General features: G+C 53.8%; 1 non-coding gene across 1 annotated transcript; it reads left to right on the top strand.

The window, feature by feature from the left end:
• Positions 1-4392: 4392 nt before the first annotated feature.
• On the top strand, positions 4393-4480 carry TRNAS-GCU (transfer RNA serine (anticodon GCU)). The gene has a single exon. It is a non-coding gene; the product is annotated as a tRNA-Ser (tRNA).
• Positions 4481-19258: the final 14778 nt, after the last annotated feature.

The raw sequence follows: 19258 nt of genomic DNA, 5'->3' as shown, positions 1-19258 counted from the left end.
TCATTATATAACCATAACTGGCCTCCTCCAGTATCCCATAATGCCTGCCGTGAACTCGCCTGCCCTGCATTCTGCTACAGAGCCATGGGACCCTCCCCTTTCATAGCTCCAGGAAGTTCTGACAGCTAAGCCTGCTGCTCTGCTCCGGCAGCCAGGAGCAAATCTCTGCCGTGGATGCTGCTCTCTCCCGCCCTGCAAACACAGAGCAGGTGGCAGGAGCTTCCTTACAGTGGGGGCGGTGGGGCATTGGCATCTGAACTGTGACACCCCCATGATACCCCTTCCTTCGAGGAGGCTCTTACCTTCTAAACAGGGACGGCTGTTTTCTAGTAAAATCACTACAAGGGAAGGAGAAAACTCAAAAGAGGTTCCTCCTGGCGCTCACGTCCGTGAACCCAAATACTCTCTCAGTCCTCAAAGAGAGACCTGGAGAAGGAGACTTGCTGAAGCAAAGCCCCAAGGGTCTCTGAGGTTTCCCTGGCCCCTCACCCCTGTCCTGCCTGGCTGATGTCAGCATCTCTCTGTGAGGTCACCACCTCCCCACCACCTTGGACCAATAGTCTGAGGTCCTGCAAAAGGCCTTTGTGATGTCACTGTCACACCCCTCCCTTGCTGTGCCAATGTCCTGCCCCTGGCCAGGCACTTTGGAGGTTTGAGCTACTCCCTGTGGATCACCCCACTCAAGGAGTGTTCGTTCTAGGCAGCAAGCCGGCTAGACAGGAAAACATCAGACGCTGCTCCCAATGCTACACTCTGTTTTTCAGAAATTAGTCAACTTTATGGCCGGAAGAGACCATTAGAGCATCTAATCTGACCCCCTGCATATCACAGGCCTCCTGTATGACACAAGAGCTACTTTGGGGGCAAAAACATTCCAGAAAGGCATCTAGTCTTCATTAAATGACATCAGGAGATGGCGAATCCACCACTTTCCTTGGTAGCTTGTTCCTGTGGTGAATCATCCTCACTGCTGAATTTTTGCGCCCTATTTGTAATATGAATTTCTCTTTTCACTTTTCGGCCATTGGGTCTTGTTATGCCTTTCTCTGCTCGATTAAAGAGCCCTTTAATACCCAGTCTTTTCTCTCCCTGAAGGCACTTCAACACTTCAGTGAAGTCACCTTTCAATCTTCTTTTGATAAGCTAAACAGGTTGAGCTCTTTCACTACTCACTAGAAGGCATTTTTCTCCAGCCCTCAGAACATTTGGTGGCTCTTTGCTGCCCCAGCAGAGCAGTTTGCAGGGACCACTGGAGTGGTTCATGGAATGGCTGGTGGAGTGGAGCGGCTCAGACTCCCTGCTTGCAAGAGGGGAAGTATTGCCTCCTAGAGGCACCCAGGGGGGTGATGTGTAATTGTCCCAGGTCACTGGGTGGGGGCTCGAGCCAGTTTTGTATTGTTTTATTGAAGCAGAACCCCTAGATACTGAACCCAGCCCTTGTTTCTGCCAACTCAGAGGGGCAGAAGAGTTACAGGAATTTATCACACAACCCTCCCTGTTCCCATGGGGAGAATCTAGGGAAGGGGGAGTCATTCCTCACCTGTGCTCCCAGAAGAACTGCTAGGACTCCTTCCTGCCAGCTACTCACTCCTGGATTCACCCTCAGCTCCTGGGATCTTTCTGCTCCAAAGGCTCCAGAGGCCTGGGGTTGGGAGGGCGTCACTGCACAGTCTGAAACACAAGGGAGGATTCTGGAATTGAAGGAAGGAGCAGAAAATGGAGAGGAAAGAAACAGAGAGAAAACGCCTCATCTCTCTCCCCTCCCCGTCCCAGCAAGAAATGTTACCAAGGATCAGCGTTAGGGGAAATGGTGCCCTGGGTAAAACTTAGACTTTGGCACTTCCCCATCGCCCCTAGACGATCCCCCTCTCCCTTTACCCCCTAGCTCCGGCACTCCCAACCCTTGTGCCTCCTTCACCCCAACTCCTGCCCCCTCCTGTGCCCTAACCCCTACACTGTGTCCCCTTTGCCCTTAACTCCCATACTCCCCTCTTGTGCCACCAACCACTGCCCCCTCCTGAACCCCCTTGACCCCTAACCCCTGCACCCCTTCCTGTGCCACCAGCCACTGCCCCCTCCTGAATTCCCTTCGCCCCTAACCCCTGCACCCCCTCCTGTGCCACCAGCCACTGCCCCTCTCCTGCACCCCCTTCACCCCTAAGCCCTGCGCCCCAACCCCTGCCCCTCTCCTGCACCCCCTTCACCCTAATCCTACACCCCCTCCTGTGCCACCAGCCACTGCCCCTCTCCTGCACCTCCTTCACCTCTAACCCCTGCCCCTGCCGTGCACCAGCCACTGCCCCTCTCTGAACTCTCTTCACCCCTAACCCCTGCACCCCCTCCTGTGCCACCAGCCACTGACCTCTCCTGCACCCCCTTCACCCCTAACCCCTGCGCCCTGGCCACACCACTGCCCCTCTCCTGCACCCCCTTCACCCTAATCCCTCCACCCCCTCCTGTGCCACCAGCCACTCCCCCTCGCCTGCACCCCCTTCACCCCTAACTCCTGCACCCCCTCCTGTGCCACCAGCCACTGCCCCTCTCCTGAACCCCTTTCACCCCTAACCCCTGCACCCCTCCTGTGCCACCAGCCACTGCCATCTCCTGCACCCCCTTCACCCCTAACCCCTGCACCCCTTCCTGTGCCACCAGCCACTGCCCCCTCCTGAATTCCCTTCACCCCTAACCCCTGCACCCCCTCCTGTGCCACCAGCCACTGCCCCTCTCCTGCACCCCCTTCACCCCAACCCCTTCCCCCGCTCTTTTGTCCCCAACCCCTGCGCCCCCTCCTGCACCCACGTGCGGACAGTGATCTGTGTGCATGGAGCAGCTAGCATTGCTCCTCCCTGGGATGCTGCTCCTCCGGGTACCCCTAGGGGCTGTGGGGGTGGGGAGATGAGAAGTGACGTCATCCGAGCTCCCTGCATCCAGGTCACTTTCCTCAGCTGGGCTGCATAAGGGGAGGGCAGAGAGCAGCAGCTTCTGATGCTCCCCTCACAGCACAGCCCAGGTGGGGAAAGTGACCAGGACGCATGGAGCACATAGTGTTGCTCCTCACTCCCCCCAACCCTCTATGGGCCCATGGAGGAGCATTGGGGCAGGGGAGAGCAGTGAGCACCTTTGCACTGCCACACGGTGCCCTTTGACCCCCTGGAGCCTTGGGTGGCTGCTGGGGGCCCCACCCCTAGTGCCGGCCAGGCTCCCCAGCACAAGCAGCAGAAAACACAGGGAGACTGGCCCCACACTGAGCAGCGGTAGCCTGGGCGGCACGTAATGGAGGTCGGGGGGGCTCAGTCTCCCCAAACCTTGCATCACCAAGGGGACAGTGGGGCCCATGACTGGGACCCCGGCCAAATTAGGCCACCCTGCAAAAGTCTCCCCTATGTCAGCCCCAGGGCTGGAGGAGCTCCCACTCCCTGCTACGGCCCAGGGGCTGCAGCAGGGGTACGGAGCTTCTCTGGTCTCAGGGCCGCAGCGGGGCAGGGGTAAAGGAGTGACAGGGTGGGGCTGGTGGGGGAAGGGGTGGAACAGAGGTGATAGTGGATGGGGCTATGGGTGGAAGGGGGCAGAGCCACAGACAGAAGGGGGTGCATGGTTCTGGTGCTGGGGCCCCCACACTTGTTCTCCCTTTCCCTGGGCTTTGGCATCACTAGCCCCTGCTTAGCGAGTAGGGTTCAGTGGTCCCCATAATGTGGGGTATGACTCCTAGGGAGACACAAAGGAACATTCATGGGGGCACCTCAGGGCCTGAGTCAGCCCCCATGGAGGGCAGGGAGGAAGCACCACTCAGCCCCACTCTGTCCCAGCTCTTCCCCAACCCCACCCTCAGTCTGGGCCTCTGGCTCCCAGCCCAGCGATGACCCCCTTGCCCCTGTCCGCACCCCTCTCCCCAGCAAGCAACAGCCCCACTCCCAGCCCTGCTTCTCGACCGTGGCTTCCGAGGGGCCACAGCCATGGCTAAGAGGGCACAATGTGAAATATTTGGGGACCACTGTTTTAGCGTGATGTCCTCAATCCTTCTCTGCAGTCCAATAAAAGCTATTCCTCACCCATCTACCCCTCCATCAGGATGGACTAGGTCTGTTCTGCTGCCCTTCACTCATACAGGAAGGAGAATAACATTTTATTCCACTCAATCCTAAAGTGATTTGTAACCCAAGACCATCCCAAACTGGTCATTTTGGGGAAGCGGCCCCATCATGCTGCATAGCTAGGCAGAGTAGGTGTGTCTATGCAAACACGGTCTGTTCCTGAAGTCTTTCCCCAGCTCCTCACTAGATGTGAGGGGGGAGCTCATTCAGACCCTGCTTACGCTTAGTATTTAAAAACTCCTTCGTGTCCCTATCTCTGTCGGCCTTAGATTTCTCCTCCTGTCCCTTTTGTTACAGCTCAGATGAGGTGGCCCAGTGGTTAAGGTGATGGACTGCTAATCCATTGTGCTCTGCATGCATGGGTTCAAATCCCATCCTCACTGGATGCATTTAGTCTTGACTCTTCCTTTATAGACAACCATCTCCCCACTTGGTACAATAACAGACACAACAATGTTGCTTCTTGCAAACAAAAACCTTCTCAGAAACTCCAACACCCCCCCCCCCGGCTTTAAATAAAATGTCTAAATCCCAGATTTCTAAAAAATGTCTCTAGTTCTGTATTTCGTAGTTTTTATCTTAAAAGCTAATGTTTCCTCAAGCTGAATAAGGCAACGCTTCAAAGGAAAATGTTAGAAATGGTAGGGGAGAAATAGGAAAGGAAAAAGCCCCTTTTCTCAGGAGATACAAACTCGACTCCCTCCTGTCTCTATCACCAGTGGATTTTGCCTCCCTCCTTCTGAGGTGTAAATAAAATAAAGAGGAGACAAGGTGGTTTGGCACAAACAAAGGTAAGTGTAGTCAGGGTAAAGGTACAGAAAGCTGGGGGAACAGGGGAAAATGCAAACTTAATGAATACAATGAAACAGTGACTGGGTTTGGGAGCTTAACGCTCAGGCCCATAAACCCTCCCTTGGAAACTAGAAAACACTAAACAATGCCCCAACACAGAAACCTTTCCCCACTGTTCAGGTGCAGTGGATCCCAGGTGCCGGCGCGACGCCCAGGACCTTCCACTCTCCCGCTGATTTAGAACCGTTGAGGAGGAGCACTGGGGAGTCCAGACGACGGTTGGGTTTCGTTGCTGGCACGGAGGCCCTCTGGGATGCTGGACACCAGGAATGCAGGACGGCAGGAATGGGGGTGACAGGCCTCCTGTTCCTCAGTCTCACGGTGGGACCGAGGGGGTTCTTCACTCTCCAGCTTGGGAGCACTGTGAAGACACGACCGTGGACGGGTGACTCAGAGATTCCCTCCTTCCTCATCACTGCACAACTGTTATCTTTTGTCTGAGCCAGGCAGAGTTTATCTTCATCACGTTCTATCCATCCACTTCTCAAAGTGTCATGTGATGAAGCATTCTCCGTTGTCTGTGCTTGGAGATGATGCTTTGACTTCTTTAATCCTCTATCAGAGTCGCTATGAGTGGAGATGAAAGTGTCAAAGACCTGGGAGAGGAATTCAAATGGATCCCAAACACAGTGCGATCATTGGGAGTTTAAATCCCAGGTTCCATCTATTGGCAAAGCCACTTCTAACAAGGTAGCTGTTTTGTCCCCCATTATGGCACAAGTTTGAAATATGGGCAGCATAGAGCCAATATTCATAACATCAACTACAAAAATGATACACATCTAGAGATAGCATCATTATAATCAGCCAATCAGAACCTCTCCATAGACCCCTTACATGACAACCTTTCTACAGTATTGGCTGCAAATATAGAACAGTGGTCGCAACAGGTGATCTAGCACAGTTACAGATTATGTCAATAACGTCACAGGAGGTGACATGGCATCAGTGAGACTGATATTGGAATAGCTTTCAGTTTTGGTGTCCTCATTTGAAAAAGATGTTGTGAAATTGGAGCTAGGGCAGCAAAGAGCTACCAAATGTTCTGAGGGCTGGAGAAAAATACCTTCTAGTGAGCTATTGAAAGAGCTCAACCTGTTTAGCTTATGAAAAGAAGATTGAAAGGTGACTTCGCTGAAGTGTTGAAGTGCCTTAATGGAGAGAAAAGATTGGTTATTAAAGGGCTCTTGAATCTAGCAGAGAAAGGCATAACAAGACCCAATGATTGGAAGGTGAAAAGAGACAAATTCCTATTACAACTAAGGCACAAATAGTCAACAGCGAGGATGATTCACCACAGGAACAAGCTACCAAGGAAAGGGGTGGATTCTTCATCTCCTGATGTCATTTAATGAAGACTAGATGCCTTTCTTGAATGTGTTTGCCCCCAAAGTAGCTCTTGTGTCATACAGGAGGCCTGTGACATGCAGGGGGTCAGATTAGATGATCTAATGGTCTCTTCTGGCCAGAAAGTCGACTAATTTCTGAAAAACTGAGTGTAGCATTGGGAGCAGCGTCTGATGTTTTCCTGTCTAGCCGGCTTGCTGACTAGAATGAACGCTCCTTGAGTGGGGTGATCCACAGGGAGTAGCTCAAACCTCCAAAGGTCCAGGCCAGGGGCAGGACATTGGCACAGCAAAGGAGGGATGTGGCAGTGACATCACAAAGGCCTTTTGCAGGACCTAAGACTTATTGGTCCAAGGTGGTGGGGAGGTGGTGACCTCACAGAGAGATGCTGACATCAGCAAGGCAGGACAGGGGTGAGGGGCCAGGGAAACCTCAGAGACCCCTGTGGCTTTGCTTCAGCAAGTCTCCTTCTCCAGGTCTCTCTTTGAGGACTGAGAGAGTATTCGGGTTCACGGACGTGAGCACCAGGAGGAACCTCTTTCGAGGTTTCTCCTTCCCTTTTAGTGATTTTACTAGAAAACAGCCGTCCCTGTTTAGAAGGTAAGAGCCTCCTGGAGGTTTGAAAGCTGTTCAGTCTGATCCATCTGGTGACAGGTGAATTCGAGGCATGGAAAACACGAGCTTAAGGAGGCAGAATTTTATTCTGCACCTGGGATTTTGTCCCTTAGAATCACTGGGGACATTAGGGTTTGTCCTTTTTGTTTCACCTCTTCCTCCATCGCTCCCTCCCTCCTTTCTCTTCTCTTGCTTCCTTTGTCCTTTTACCTGTTCCCCTCCCAACACCAGGAGGGAGGGGGAGAGAGAGAGTGTGTGTGTGGTTTTTTTAGTTTTTTGCAGGGCAGTGCTCTGCAGTTCTCACTGTGGGAGGTCTACCCAAAAATGTGAGGCTGAACTATTGCTCGGGAAGTGATCCCCACTGGTGACCTGGGCCATCCTTTGGGCTCTCTGGTGAGATCCCTCAGCCTCCCATCCTCAGTCTCTACCCTGATTGGCTGAGCCGGGGGTTATTGACAGGGAGGAGACTCAGGTCCTTGTTTTTCTCTTTATAAGTCAAAACCAGTTCTATGTTTGATGAATTTTGCCGCTTCTCTGCATTAGTTGTCTCTGAGCAGTTCATGATTCTCTCTAACATTGCAGTTCTCCTCAAATACTTGCTGAATAGTTACTGTCACTGTTGTTGGTCTGGAGCTCATCTGAGAGCACTTTATTCAGGTCATTCAGTGTCTGAAATTCAAGATCCAATGGGTAGTTTGAAAATCAGGGCTCTTGGGTCCTATTCCCAACTCTGCCTCTGACTGGCTGTGTGACCTAAAACAAGTCAATTCTCCTTTCTCAGCCTTAGCTTCTCCCTCTTTCAAGTAGAAATAATAATGATCCGCTCTTACCTACCTGACGGTGGGTGGAGGATGGGGATCCATTGGAGAGTGTCACTAGGAGTAGGGCATAATATGAGGTGTCCTATCACGTTTACTCAGAGCAGATTAACACGTAATAGAATAGCTGAAATAGTCTATTTTATTTGCATTTTTTTATTTTGAAATTGTTAAGAGCAGCAATGACTTAGCTCAGACTGAAGCATCTTATCTAATGTTTGAGATCTAAGTGTCTCCTCTTTGTGTGCGAGGAGACAATTTAACACACTCTGACAAACAGGAGATGCTTTTGTTTTGCAATACAATATTTTTGCAAAGAACTTTCATCCCACTTGTTATGATTTTGAGAAACAAACCGGATTAGCCTGAATGGGATTTTCTGACAGAAATGGATTCAATGAAATTTCCCCACCATCTCGATTCCTGAGCTCTATCCCTGCCTCTGGGGGGGTTATTGTCTGTTAGAACAGGAGTCAGGACTGGTGGCTTCTCTTTCTGGCTCTGCCACCACCTTACTGTGTAGGCGCTTGGGTAGGTCACTTCCCTTCTCTGCACCTCAGGCTCCTCCCATCAGTCCAATGGGAACAGGGACAGTTCTCAAACTCCGGGCAGTTGTGAGCCTGAGTGAGATAAGGGGCGTTAAAGCCCTCTGTGAAGGAGAAAGGGGAGTTTCACAGTGTTTAGCACCAAGGAATTCTAAAGTTTGCTAAAATGTCTAGTCTATGGAAACAAGAAATGGTCGGGGCCAATCTTTAACCAGTGCCTTTTTAAAAGCCCATTCAGGGATGTGAGTCCCTGTCTTTCAGGTACCTGGGGTTCTTTGCCAGCAGGAGAGAAGAGGTTCCTGCCTCCTTTTTTGTGGCCTTGACAAACCAGGTGCTGTGCCCCAGTTCTCGTCTGAGATCCCTGAAAAAGAACATCTTCCCATCCATGAACAAGACAGGACCTTTCTCTAAAAGGGGAACAAAGAGACCCCTGAGACTTACAGACTAGCTAGCCTCACTGCCATTGCTGGAGAGATCCTGCAATACATTCTTAAGCACTCAGTTTGTCAGCAGCACCTACAGAATAGTTTGGTTCTTAGGACTAGTGAGCATGGATTTGTCAAGAACAAATCATTCCAAACCAATCCTCTTTCCTTCTTTGGCAGGGTTTTGGGCCTGGTGGAGGTGGGTAAACAGTAGATGGGATCTAGCTTGGGGTTGCTAAGGCTTTTCACACAGTCCCGTAGGACATTCTCACAAGCAAACGAGGGAAATGCAGTCCAGCTGTAATCAGTGTAATGTTGGTGCAGAGCTGGTTGAAAGCCCAGACTCCAGGAGCCCTTCTCCATGTTTGGCTGTCCAACGGAGAGGGTGTACCTAGTGGGTCCGGCAGGGATCAGTCCGCGGTCCGATACTATTCAATATTTTCATGAATGATTTGGAAAATGCAGTGGAGAGCATGCTTCTAAAATTTGCAACTGACACCAAGCACTTAGGAGCACAGGGTTGGAATTCAAAACGCCCTTAACAAATTGGACACTTGGTCTTCTTGAGCCAAACTCCATGGTTGGGCCCCTCTCTCTAGACTGGGCTGAAGTGAAACCCCAGAGCCAAACACTCCTCCCAGGTACCGAGCTCTGACCTTGAATGGTCAGATGCTGCTTAGCACTGTCAGAGCAGCTTTTGCTGGGGGATTCTCCCAGCACTTTCCAATAGCGGGAAAGTATGAAATCCCCATTTGACTGCTGGGGACAGAGCCCTAGAGTGTGGAGCAACTTGCCGAAAGTCCCCCCAGGAAAAGGAAAACAACCAGCAGTGGAACCAATAGGAAACCCAGCAATGGAACTCAGGAGTCCTGGGGGTGTGCTAAGGTGTCCTGATGTCCCGATTTTATAGGGACAGTCCAAATTTTGGGGTCTTTTTCTTATCTAGGATTCTATTACCCCCACCCCAGTCCCGATTTTTCACATTTGCTGTCTGGTCACCCAAGAGTGTGCACATGTGTGGGTCCCAGCTGCTCCCTGCCCCCTTCATTGAAGCAGATGTGCATGGTTACTGCCCTGGGAACTGCAGGGCACCAGTGGACATGGAGTTGGCTGGAGGTAGGGTCTGGCTGCAGGCAGGGCAAGGGATGCGGGGCTGGCTGGCTTCAGGCTGGGGGGTGCATCAGGGGTTGGCTGGAGACAGGGTAGGGGGTGCGGGGCTGGCTGCAGACAGGGGGTGCAGGGCTGGTGCAGGCTGGGGGTGTGTGGGGGCTGGCTGGCTTTGGGCAGGGCCACAGGGGGGAGCGGCAGGAGTTGGCTGGAGACAGGGCAGGGGGTGTGTCAGGGGCTGGCTGTGGGGCTGGCTGCAGGCAGGGCAGGGAGGATGCGGCTGGTGCGGGCAGGGCAGAAGGTGCAGGGCTGGATGGAGACAGAGGATGGCTGCGGGCAGGGCAGGGCAGGGGGTGCAGGGCTGGCTGCAGGCAGGGCATGGGGCAGGGCCCGTGCAAGGATGTTTCATGCCGTAGGCGAAACTTCCACCTTGCGCCCTCCTCCCCCGCGCCCCCGCCCTAAGGCGCCCCACCCGTGGCAGCTCCCCCCTCCACCCTGAGGCGCCCCTCTTGTGGCAACTCCCCCGCTCTGCCCTGCAGCACCCCCCCCTCGCCCCAGCTCACCCCTGCTCCGAGCACGAGCACCCCAAGCACACCGTGACCGCTTCACTTCTCCTGCCTCCCAGGTTTGCGGCACCTAAGCCTGCCAGGTAGTCAAGCACCCTCCTCTGAGCCACAGCAGCCCTGACAGTTGACAATAGAGGCACCTTAACCCCTGAGTTCCTTCAATGTGTCCCCCTCCGGGGTCCAGCTCTGATCACCAGATACTCGGGGTATGTCTATACCACCTGCCGAATCGGTGGGCAGCGATCGATCCAGCGGGGGTCGATATATCGCGTCTAGTGTAGATGCAACACATCGAGTGCTCTCCCCTTGACTGCTGTACTCCAGCTTGGTGAGAGATGCAGGCAGAGTCTACGGGGAGCTGCAGCAGTCGACTCACCACCACTGTGACATTATAAGTATAATCTAATATCTCATTGAAAGGTGACAGGGCCAGAAAGAGTTAATTAACTCACCTCACCGACTGACCTGACCCATGGGTGAACCTTAAGAACTGCTTAGCAAGATATGTAAATGAACAGAGCTTTGAAATGCAAGTCTGCATTGTTAGAAGTAGAAGGGGAGATTTTTGCTCAGGTCTTGTGATGTAAGCAAACAAGTCTTGTCTGTTGCTATAATTTTAATTCAAAGAGCAAAAAAGGAATATTAACATTTATGATGGTACTTGAGTGAAATAGTATTATTGTCTATGTGTCTCTTTGAAGGTTGTGGTAACCTCTATTTGAACTGTTTAATGAATAAATTACCCTGTACTAATTGCCAGGATGTTTGGAAGGAGAGCTAAGCCTATTGTTTTCTCAGGCCGAAAGGCTGCTGGAAATGTATAAGAAGCCTGGGACACGATCCTTCTTCATCTCAGATCTGCTTTGGGTTTCAAGACGGGGAAACCTTAAGCCACAAGGATTGTGATCCCCAGTCACTGACTGGAGCCACCCTGAATATGGAAATTGGACTATAACCTATGGACTATTTCAAAAAGGACTTTTGGCTACTACAAGCTCACCTCTACTATGTATCTGAACCTCAAGAATTGAATTCAAGTCTATATGTCTATTAATCTTTTAACCAACATTCTCTCTCTTTTCTTTTCTAATACATTTTAGCTTACTTAATAAGAATTGGCTATAGCATGTATTTTAGGTAAGATCTAAGTTGTAATAGATCCTGAGTATGTGGCTGATCCTTTGGGATTGGAAGAATCTTTTCTTTTATATGATGAAGTAAGATTTTCAGGAATCATCATCATATCTGACAGGTGTGTCTGGACGGAGGCCTGAGGCTGGGTACTTTAAGGGAACTGCGTGGCTTAAACTTCTAAGTAACCAGTGAGGTACTACAGAAGCTGCTTTGTGCTGGCTTGGTAAATCTAAGTATTGAAATCACCACCAGCATTTGGGATTTGTCTGCCCTGTTTTGTTTGCAGTTCACCCTGATTAAGTGACCTCAGCTGGCTCCCACAGGGAGCACCGTCACACCTACATCCAGGCTGTAGGGGTCCGAGGGATCTTAGGGGCCTTGAGGTGCACAGATAACTACGTCCAGGCCGTAGGGGTCCCTGGGGGGCTTAGAGAGTTTTTGGGGGGACACAGATACCAATCTCCAGGATCTAGGGGTCCCAGTGGGGTTTAGGGGGTTCATGGGGGGCATAGATACCTACGTCCAGGCTGGAGGCATCCTGGGAGTCTTAGGGGATTTTTGGGGGCCCAGGATACCTGTGTCCCGGCTGTAGGGGTACCAGGGGGTCTTAGGGGTTCGAGTGGGCACAGATACGTATGTCCAGGCTGTATCGGTCCCAGGGGCGATTAGAGGTTTTGTGAGGGGCACAGATATCTACATCCAGATTGTAGATGTCCCGGCGGGGGGATAGGGGGGTTGTGGGGGTACAAATACCTACATCCAGGCTGTAGGGTTTCCTGGGCGGTTAGGGGGTTTCTGAGGGGCACATATACCTACGTGCACACTGGAGTGTCCTGGGGGGCTTATGGAGTCTATATGGGGCACAGATAACAATGTTCTGGCTGTATAGGTCCCTAGGGGGCTTAGGGGGCTTGTGAGGGGGCACAGATACCTAAGCTCAGGATGGAGGGGTCTACAGGGGTCTTAGGTGTTTGGTGGGGGGGCACAGATACCTACGTCCAGGCTACAGGGGTCCCGGAAGGGCTGAGGGTCTGTCACGGAGTGTGGGGGAGTCCGGTCCTGCACCTCTCTTCCTGGGACACAAGGTGACTCTCAGCCAGCCAGTAAAACAGAAGGTTTATTGGACAGCAGGAGTGAAGGATACAGCAGAGTTTGGAGGCACAAGCAGGACCCCTCAATCGAGTCCTTCTGGAGGTTCAGGAAACTTAACTCCCAGTTTCGGATTCCCTGAATTCCAACCACCTAGACCAAAACCGAAACTGAACTAACTCCCTCCAGCCGGCCCCTTCCTGTGTCCAGCTTCCCTGGCAAAGGTGCTGACCCCCTCCCCCCTGCCTAGCTCACGTTACAGGCTGAGCACGTGTCCGGTCCTAAAGTCACCCCCTGCTCTCCCATCCCCCACACAGACAGTCCCTACTCCATCACAGTAATGCCCAGAGCATTTCCCTCATGGAGCAACAGTGACACCGTGTGGCCATGCAGGTTAATGCCCAGAACATTTCCCGCATGGAGCAACAGTGACACCCTGTGGCCACGCAGGGTAATGCACAGAGCATTTCTCTCATAGAGGAACAGTGACGCCGTGTGGCCACGCAGGGTAATGCACAGAGCATCACACCTACGTAGAGGCTGTAGAGATCCCTGCTGGGGCTTAGGGGTAGTGAGGGGCACAGATAGCTACGTCTAGGCTGGAGGGATTCCGGTGGGGATTAGGGACTTCATAGGGGACACAAATATCTACATCCGGGCTGGAGAGGTCCCTGGATGGCTTAGGGGGTTGTGGTGAGCACAGACACATACGTCCAAGCTGTAGTGGTCCCTGGGGGTTTAGGGAGTTGGTGAGGGGCACAGAAACCTATGCATGGTCTGGAGGGATCCCTGGGGGACTTAAAGAGTTGTGGTTGTGCAGATACCTATGTCCTGGTTGGAGGGGGCCCTGGGGAGCTTAGGGGGTTTGTGTGGCATACACATAGCTACAACCAGGCTGGTGGGGGACCTATGCGTCTTAGGGGGCTTGTGGGAGGCAGAGATACCTATGTCCAGGCTGGAGAAGCCCTGGTGAGGGCTTAGGGGGTTCCTGGAGGTCACAAATATCTACTTCCAGGCTGGAGGGGTTGTGGGGGTATTTGAGAGTTGTGGGGGGGCACAGATACCTATTTCGAGGCTGTAGGGGTTCCAGGGTTGCTTTGGGGCATTTTGGGGTACAGATACCTATGTCCATGCTTTAGGGTCGCTGGGAGGATCAGTGGGTTTGTGAGGGTGCACAGATACCTACTTCCAGGCTATAGGGATGTTGGTGGGGCTTAGGGGTTTGTGGGGGGCACAGATACCTTCATCCAGGCAAGAGGGGTCCTGGGGGCCTTAGGGGGGGTGGGGGGAGCTCAGATAACTATGTCGAGGCTGGAGGGGTCCCATCGTGGCCTAGGGGGTTTGTGAGGGGCACAGATACCTGCGTCTAGGCTGGAGGGGTTTCGGAGGTCTTAGGAGGGTTGTGGGGTCTGAGATACCTATGTCTAGGCTGGAGGGGTCTCGGGGAGGATTAGGTGTTTTGGGGGGAACAGATACCTACATCCCGATTGTAGGGGTCCCTGGGTAGCTTAGGCGCTTTGTGGGGGTCACAGATACAAACATCCATGCTGTAGGGGTCCTGAGGGTCTTTGTGTGGCTCTGGGGGTCACAGATACCTACCTACAGGCTGGAGGGGTCCTGTGGGTATTAGGGGGTTTGTGGGGCGTACAGATGCCTACATCTGGGCTTGCGGGTTCCCTGGGGGGCTTAGAGGTTTGTGGGGAGCACAGATACCTTTATCCAGGCTAGATGGGTCCCGGTGGGATTAGGGGGTTGTGGGGAGCACAGATACCTATGTAAGCAGAAGCAGGATGAACTCTACCTTGACATCTGGTGGTGAATTATGGAGAGTGTAGAAAAGAATTTCAGGGGCTGATCGTGTTTGCATAGGCACACCCACCCCTCCTGACACGGCAACGACAGCCTGGGATGGCTGCTTTGGCAGCTGTGGTATCCCCGGTTTATTTGTTGTTGGGGCATGAGATGTGGAGTGTTGTCACCCTGATTGTGTGGATGAGGAACTGTGAAACTGCTTTGAGACAGGGATTCTCACCATCACTTGAGTGGCACTCGCTAGACAAGGGAGTGAGCTCCTTGGGTGAACCAAAAACATGAATTGCACTTTCTTCTTTTTTAGCAGTTGAAGAGTAAAGCTGAAATTTGATTCTTTTAACAATTGAAGTTCTAGGTTCCTGAGCTGAAATCACTAAAGAGCTTTGTTAGCCAGTAAGAGAGTCTGAAGTTATATTGTGGAGCAGAGCAGCTGACAGAGAGAAGCAGTTTGTGGGATGGTTGGAATAGCCCACGGAGTGAGGTGAGCTGAGTAGTTTTTTAGGACAGCTGGAGCAGATCACCGGTCGGCTGGCAGAACAGAGTAGCTGGTGGACCGAGCTGAGCAGTTCATGGGGAAGGCGGAAGCAGAATCCCACAGAGAGGCAGGGCAGTCAGCAGTGGACCACGTAAAGTGCTCCTTTCTACCCAGGCTGGCAGGGGGAAAAACCCTGCAGATAGACTCTTGAACTCTGGGGTTGCGCAACTGTGGGTGATTTTGGGGTTGCTGGACTCTTGAAACATTTGAGGTATTGGACTTTGGAGTCTTGGGGTGATTTGGGGATTGCTAGACTCAAGAGCCCAGGGAAAAGGACACGGCCTAATTGAGGTGTTTTCCCAATTTAATGCTATGTTGTTTATCTCACGTTATTAAACATTTTCTGCTACACCCAGACTCTGTGCTTGCGAGAGGGGAAGTATCGCCTCTTTGAGGCACCTAGGGGTGCGTATGTAAAATTTTCCCATGTCACTGGGTGGGGGCTCGAGCTGGTTTGCATTACGTAGTAGGGAAGGGACCCCTATGTATTGAACCCAGTCCTTGCTGCTATCAATTCAGCCTGGCAGAAGGGTTCCACCTACATGCAGGCTGAAGGGGTCCCTGGGAGGCTTAGGGGGTTCGTGGGGGGCACAGATACCTACGTCCAGGCTGCAGGGGTCCCAGAGGGGCTTAGGGGGTTAGTGGGGGGCACAGATATTTATGTCACGGAGTGTGGGGGAATCCGGTCCTGCACCCCTCTTCCTGGGACACACAGTGACTCAGCCAGCCAGTAAAACAAAAGGTTTTTTTGGCCAACAGGAACGAAGGATACAGCAGAGCTTTTGGGCACAACCAGGACCTCTCGATCGAGTCCTTCTGGGGGTTCAGAAAGCTTAGTTCCCAGTTTGGGAATCCCTGAATTCCAACAACCCAGCTCCAAACCAAAACTGAACTAACTCCCTCCAGCCGGCCCCTTCCTGTGTCCAGCTTCCCAGGCAAAGGTGCTGACCCCTCCCCGCTGCCTAGCTCGAGTTACAGGCTTAGGTCCTGTCCCTCACCTTACGTCACCCCCTGCTCTCCCATCTCCCACACAGATAGTCCCTACTCCACCAGGGTCCCTACCCGTGGGGCCCCTAACCCTGGCTCCTGGGGCCCTACCCCTGTGCCCCTTACTCTAGCTCCAGTTGCCATACCCATGGGCCCCTAACCCTAGCTCCAGAGGCTCCATCCCTGGGGCCCCGAACAATAGCTCCAGGTGCCCAACCCGTGGGGCCCATAGCCCTTGTTTCAGGGGCCCTACGAGTGGGCCCCTAATCCTAGCTCCAGAGGCCTTAAGCGTGAGATCTCTAACCCTAGCTCCAGGGGCCCCACCCCTGGGACCCCTAACCTTTGCTCCATGGGCCACATCCCTGGGGCACCTAACCCTAACTATAGGGACACTGCCCAAGGGGTCCCAAACCATAGCTCCAGAGGCCCTACACGTGGGGCCCCTAACACTAGCTCCAGAGTCCCTACCTGTGGGACCCCTAACCCTAGCTCCAGATGCACTACCCCTGGGGCCCCTAACGCTAGCTCCAGGGGCCATACCCATGGGGTCCCTAATCCTAAATCCAGGGGTCCCATTCGTGGAGCCCCTAACAGTAACTCCAAGTGCCCCATACCTGGGGCCACTAACCCTAGCTCCAGGGGCCCTACCCATGGGGCCCGTAAACCTAGCTCCAGGGGCCTTACACGTGAAGCCCCTAACCATAGCTCCAGAGGCCCTAACTGTGCGGCCCCTAACCCTAACTCCAGGGGCCTTACCCGTAGGGCCCCTATCCCTAGGTGCAGGGGCCCTTCAACATGGGGCCCCTATCCTTAGCTGCAGGGGCCCTACCAGTCAGGCCACTAACGCTATCTCCAGAGGCCCTTCACGTGGGACCCCTAACCCAAACTCCAGGGGTCCTACCGCTTAGGGCCCTAACCCTAGCTGCAGGGGTCATACCCATGGTGCCCCTAAACTTAGCTCCAGGTGCCCCATCCCTGGGGCCCCTAACCCTAGCTTTAGGGACCCTGCTCGTAGGGCCCCAAACTATAGCTCCAGGGGCCCTACCCATTGGGATCCTAACCCTAGCTCCAGAGGCCCTACCCTTTCCTGGCTGGACATGTGCGAAGGATAAAACATACATCCTAAATGAAACAGTCTGACTTTTTATTATGGAGAAAAAACAAGTTTTAAAACGTTTATATGTTGGAGGACTTGGCCATACAGTATCTGAGGCTGAACTGCAGGAAAGATTCAGCAAGTTTGGAAATGTTACAGATGCGGAAATTGTTATCAGGAAAGATGACCAGGGGAACACTATGAAGACTTTTGCTTATATCAACATTAGCATTTCTGAAGCAGATCTTAAAAGATGTATGTCTATTTTAAATAAACCTCTCAACCCAGCTACAGGGCTCTACCCCTGGGGCCCCTAACCGTAGCTACCGGGGCCCTACCCATTGGGCTGCTAACCCTAACTCCTTAGACCCTACCTGTGAGGCCCCTAACCCTAGCTCCAGGGGCCCTAACCGTAAGGTCTCTAACACTTGCTCCGGGGCCCTACCACTGGGGCCCCTAACCCTAGCTCCAGGGACTCCTTCCCTGGGGCCCCTAACTCTAGCTCCAGGGGCCCAACCCGTGGGGCCCCTAACCCTCGCTCCAGGGGCCCTACCAGTGGGACCCCTAACCCTAACTTCAGGGCCCCTACCTGTGGGCCCCTAACCCTAGTTCCAGAGGCCTTACCCGTGAGACCCCTAACCCTAGCTCCAGGGGCCCTACCACTGAGGCTCATATCCCCAGCTCCAGAGGATCTACTCCTAGGGCTCCTAACCCTAGCTCCAAGGATCCTACCCATGGGACCCCTAATGGAAACTCCAGGGGCTCTAACCCTTGAGGCCCTAACCCTACCTCCAGGGGCCCCATCCCTGGTTTCCCTAACCCAGCTCTAGGGGCCCTACTCGTGGGGCTTCTTCCCCTAGCTCCAGGGGCCCTACCCGTGGTTCCCCTAACCCTAGCTCCAAGGGCTCTACCCGTGGGACCTTACCCTAGCTCCAGGGGCCGTCCTCGTGGTGCCCCTAACACTAGGTCCAGAGGCCCCACCCCTGGGAACCCTAACCCTAGCTCCAGGGGCCCTACATGTGGGAATCATAATCCTAGCTCCAATGGCCCTACCTATGGGACCCTAACCTTAGCTTCCGGGGCCCTACCCCTTGGGTCCGTTACCAAAGATCCAGGGGCCCTACCCCTTGCGCCACTAACCCTATCTACAGGGGCCCTCTCCGTGGGGCCCCTAACCCAAGCTCCAGGGACCCGACCCCTGCATCCCCTAACCCTAGCTCCAGGGGCCCCATACCTGGGGCTCCTAACCCTAGTTCCAAGGGCCCTACCCATGGGGTCCCTAACACTTGCTCCAGGCACCCTGCCCGTAGGGCCCTTACCTTAGCTAAAGAGGCCCTACCCGTGGGGTCCTTAGCCCTAGCTCCAGAGACCCCACCCCCTGGAAACCCAAACACTAGCTCCAGGGGCCCCACCCACGTGAACACTAGCCCTAGCTCAAGGGCCAAGTCCCTGGGGCCCCAAATCCAATCTCCAAGGGCCTTAGCCATGCGCCCGCTAACGCTAGCTACAGGGGCTCTACGCGTGGAACCACTAACCCAATTTCCAGGGGCCCTACCAATGGGGCCCCTGTCCCTAGCTCCAGTGTCCCAACCCATGGGACCCCTAACCCTAGGTCCATGGGCTCTACCCCTGGGGCCCCTAACCGTAGCTCCAGGCACCCCACCACTAGGACCCCTATCCCTAGGTCCAGGGCCCACCCCTAGGACCCCTAACCCTAGCACCATGAGCCCCAGCCCTGGGGCCCCTAACCCAAACTCTAGGGTCCCTTCCTGTGGGGCCCCTAACCCTAGCTCCAGAGGCCCTACCCATGCGACCACTAACCCTAGCTATAGGGGCCTTACCCCTGTGTCCCCTAACCCTAGCTCCAGATGCCATATGCGTGGGCCCCTAACCCTAGCTCCAGGGGCCTGACCCCCAGTACCCCTAACCCTAGCTCCAAGGGCTCCATCCCTATGGCTTCTAACCCTAGCTCCAGGGGCCCAACCCATGGGGATCTAACCCTAGCTACAGAGTCCTTACCCGTGGGACCCCCAAACCTAGCTCCAGGGGCCCTACCCATGGGGCCCATAACCCTAGCTGCAGGTGCGCTACCCATGGGGCCCCTAACCCTAGATCCAGAGGCACTACCCATGGGACCCCTAAACTTAGATCCAGGTGACCTAACCGTAGGGCGCCTCACCCTAGCTCCAGGCTCCCCACCAATAAGATCGCTAACCCTAGCTCCAGGGGCCCAACCCTA

This window comes from Gopherus flavomarginatus, unplaced genomic scaffold (genome assembly GCF_025201925.1).
Source record: "Gopherus flavomarginatus isolate rGopFla2 unplaced genomic scaffold, rGopFla2.mat.asm mat_scaffold_35_arrow_ctg1, whole genome shotgun sequence".
NCBI lineage: Eukaryota > Metazoa > Chordata > Testudines > Testudinidae > Gopherus > Gopherus flavomarginatus.
The sequence above is the reverse complement of the archived record's forward strand: the minus strand, read 5'-3'. Positions and strand labels throughout refer to the sequence as shown.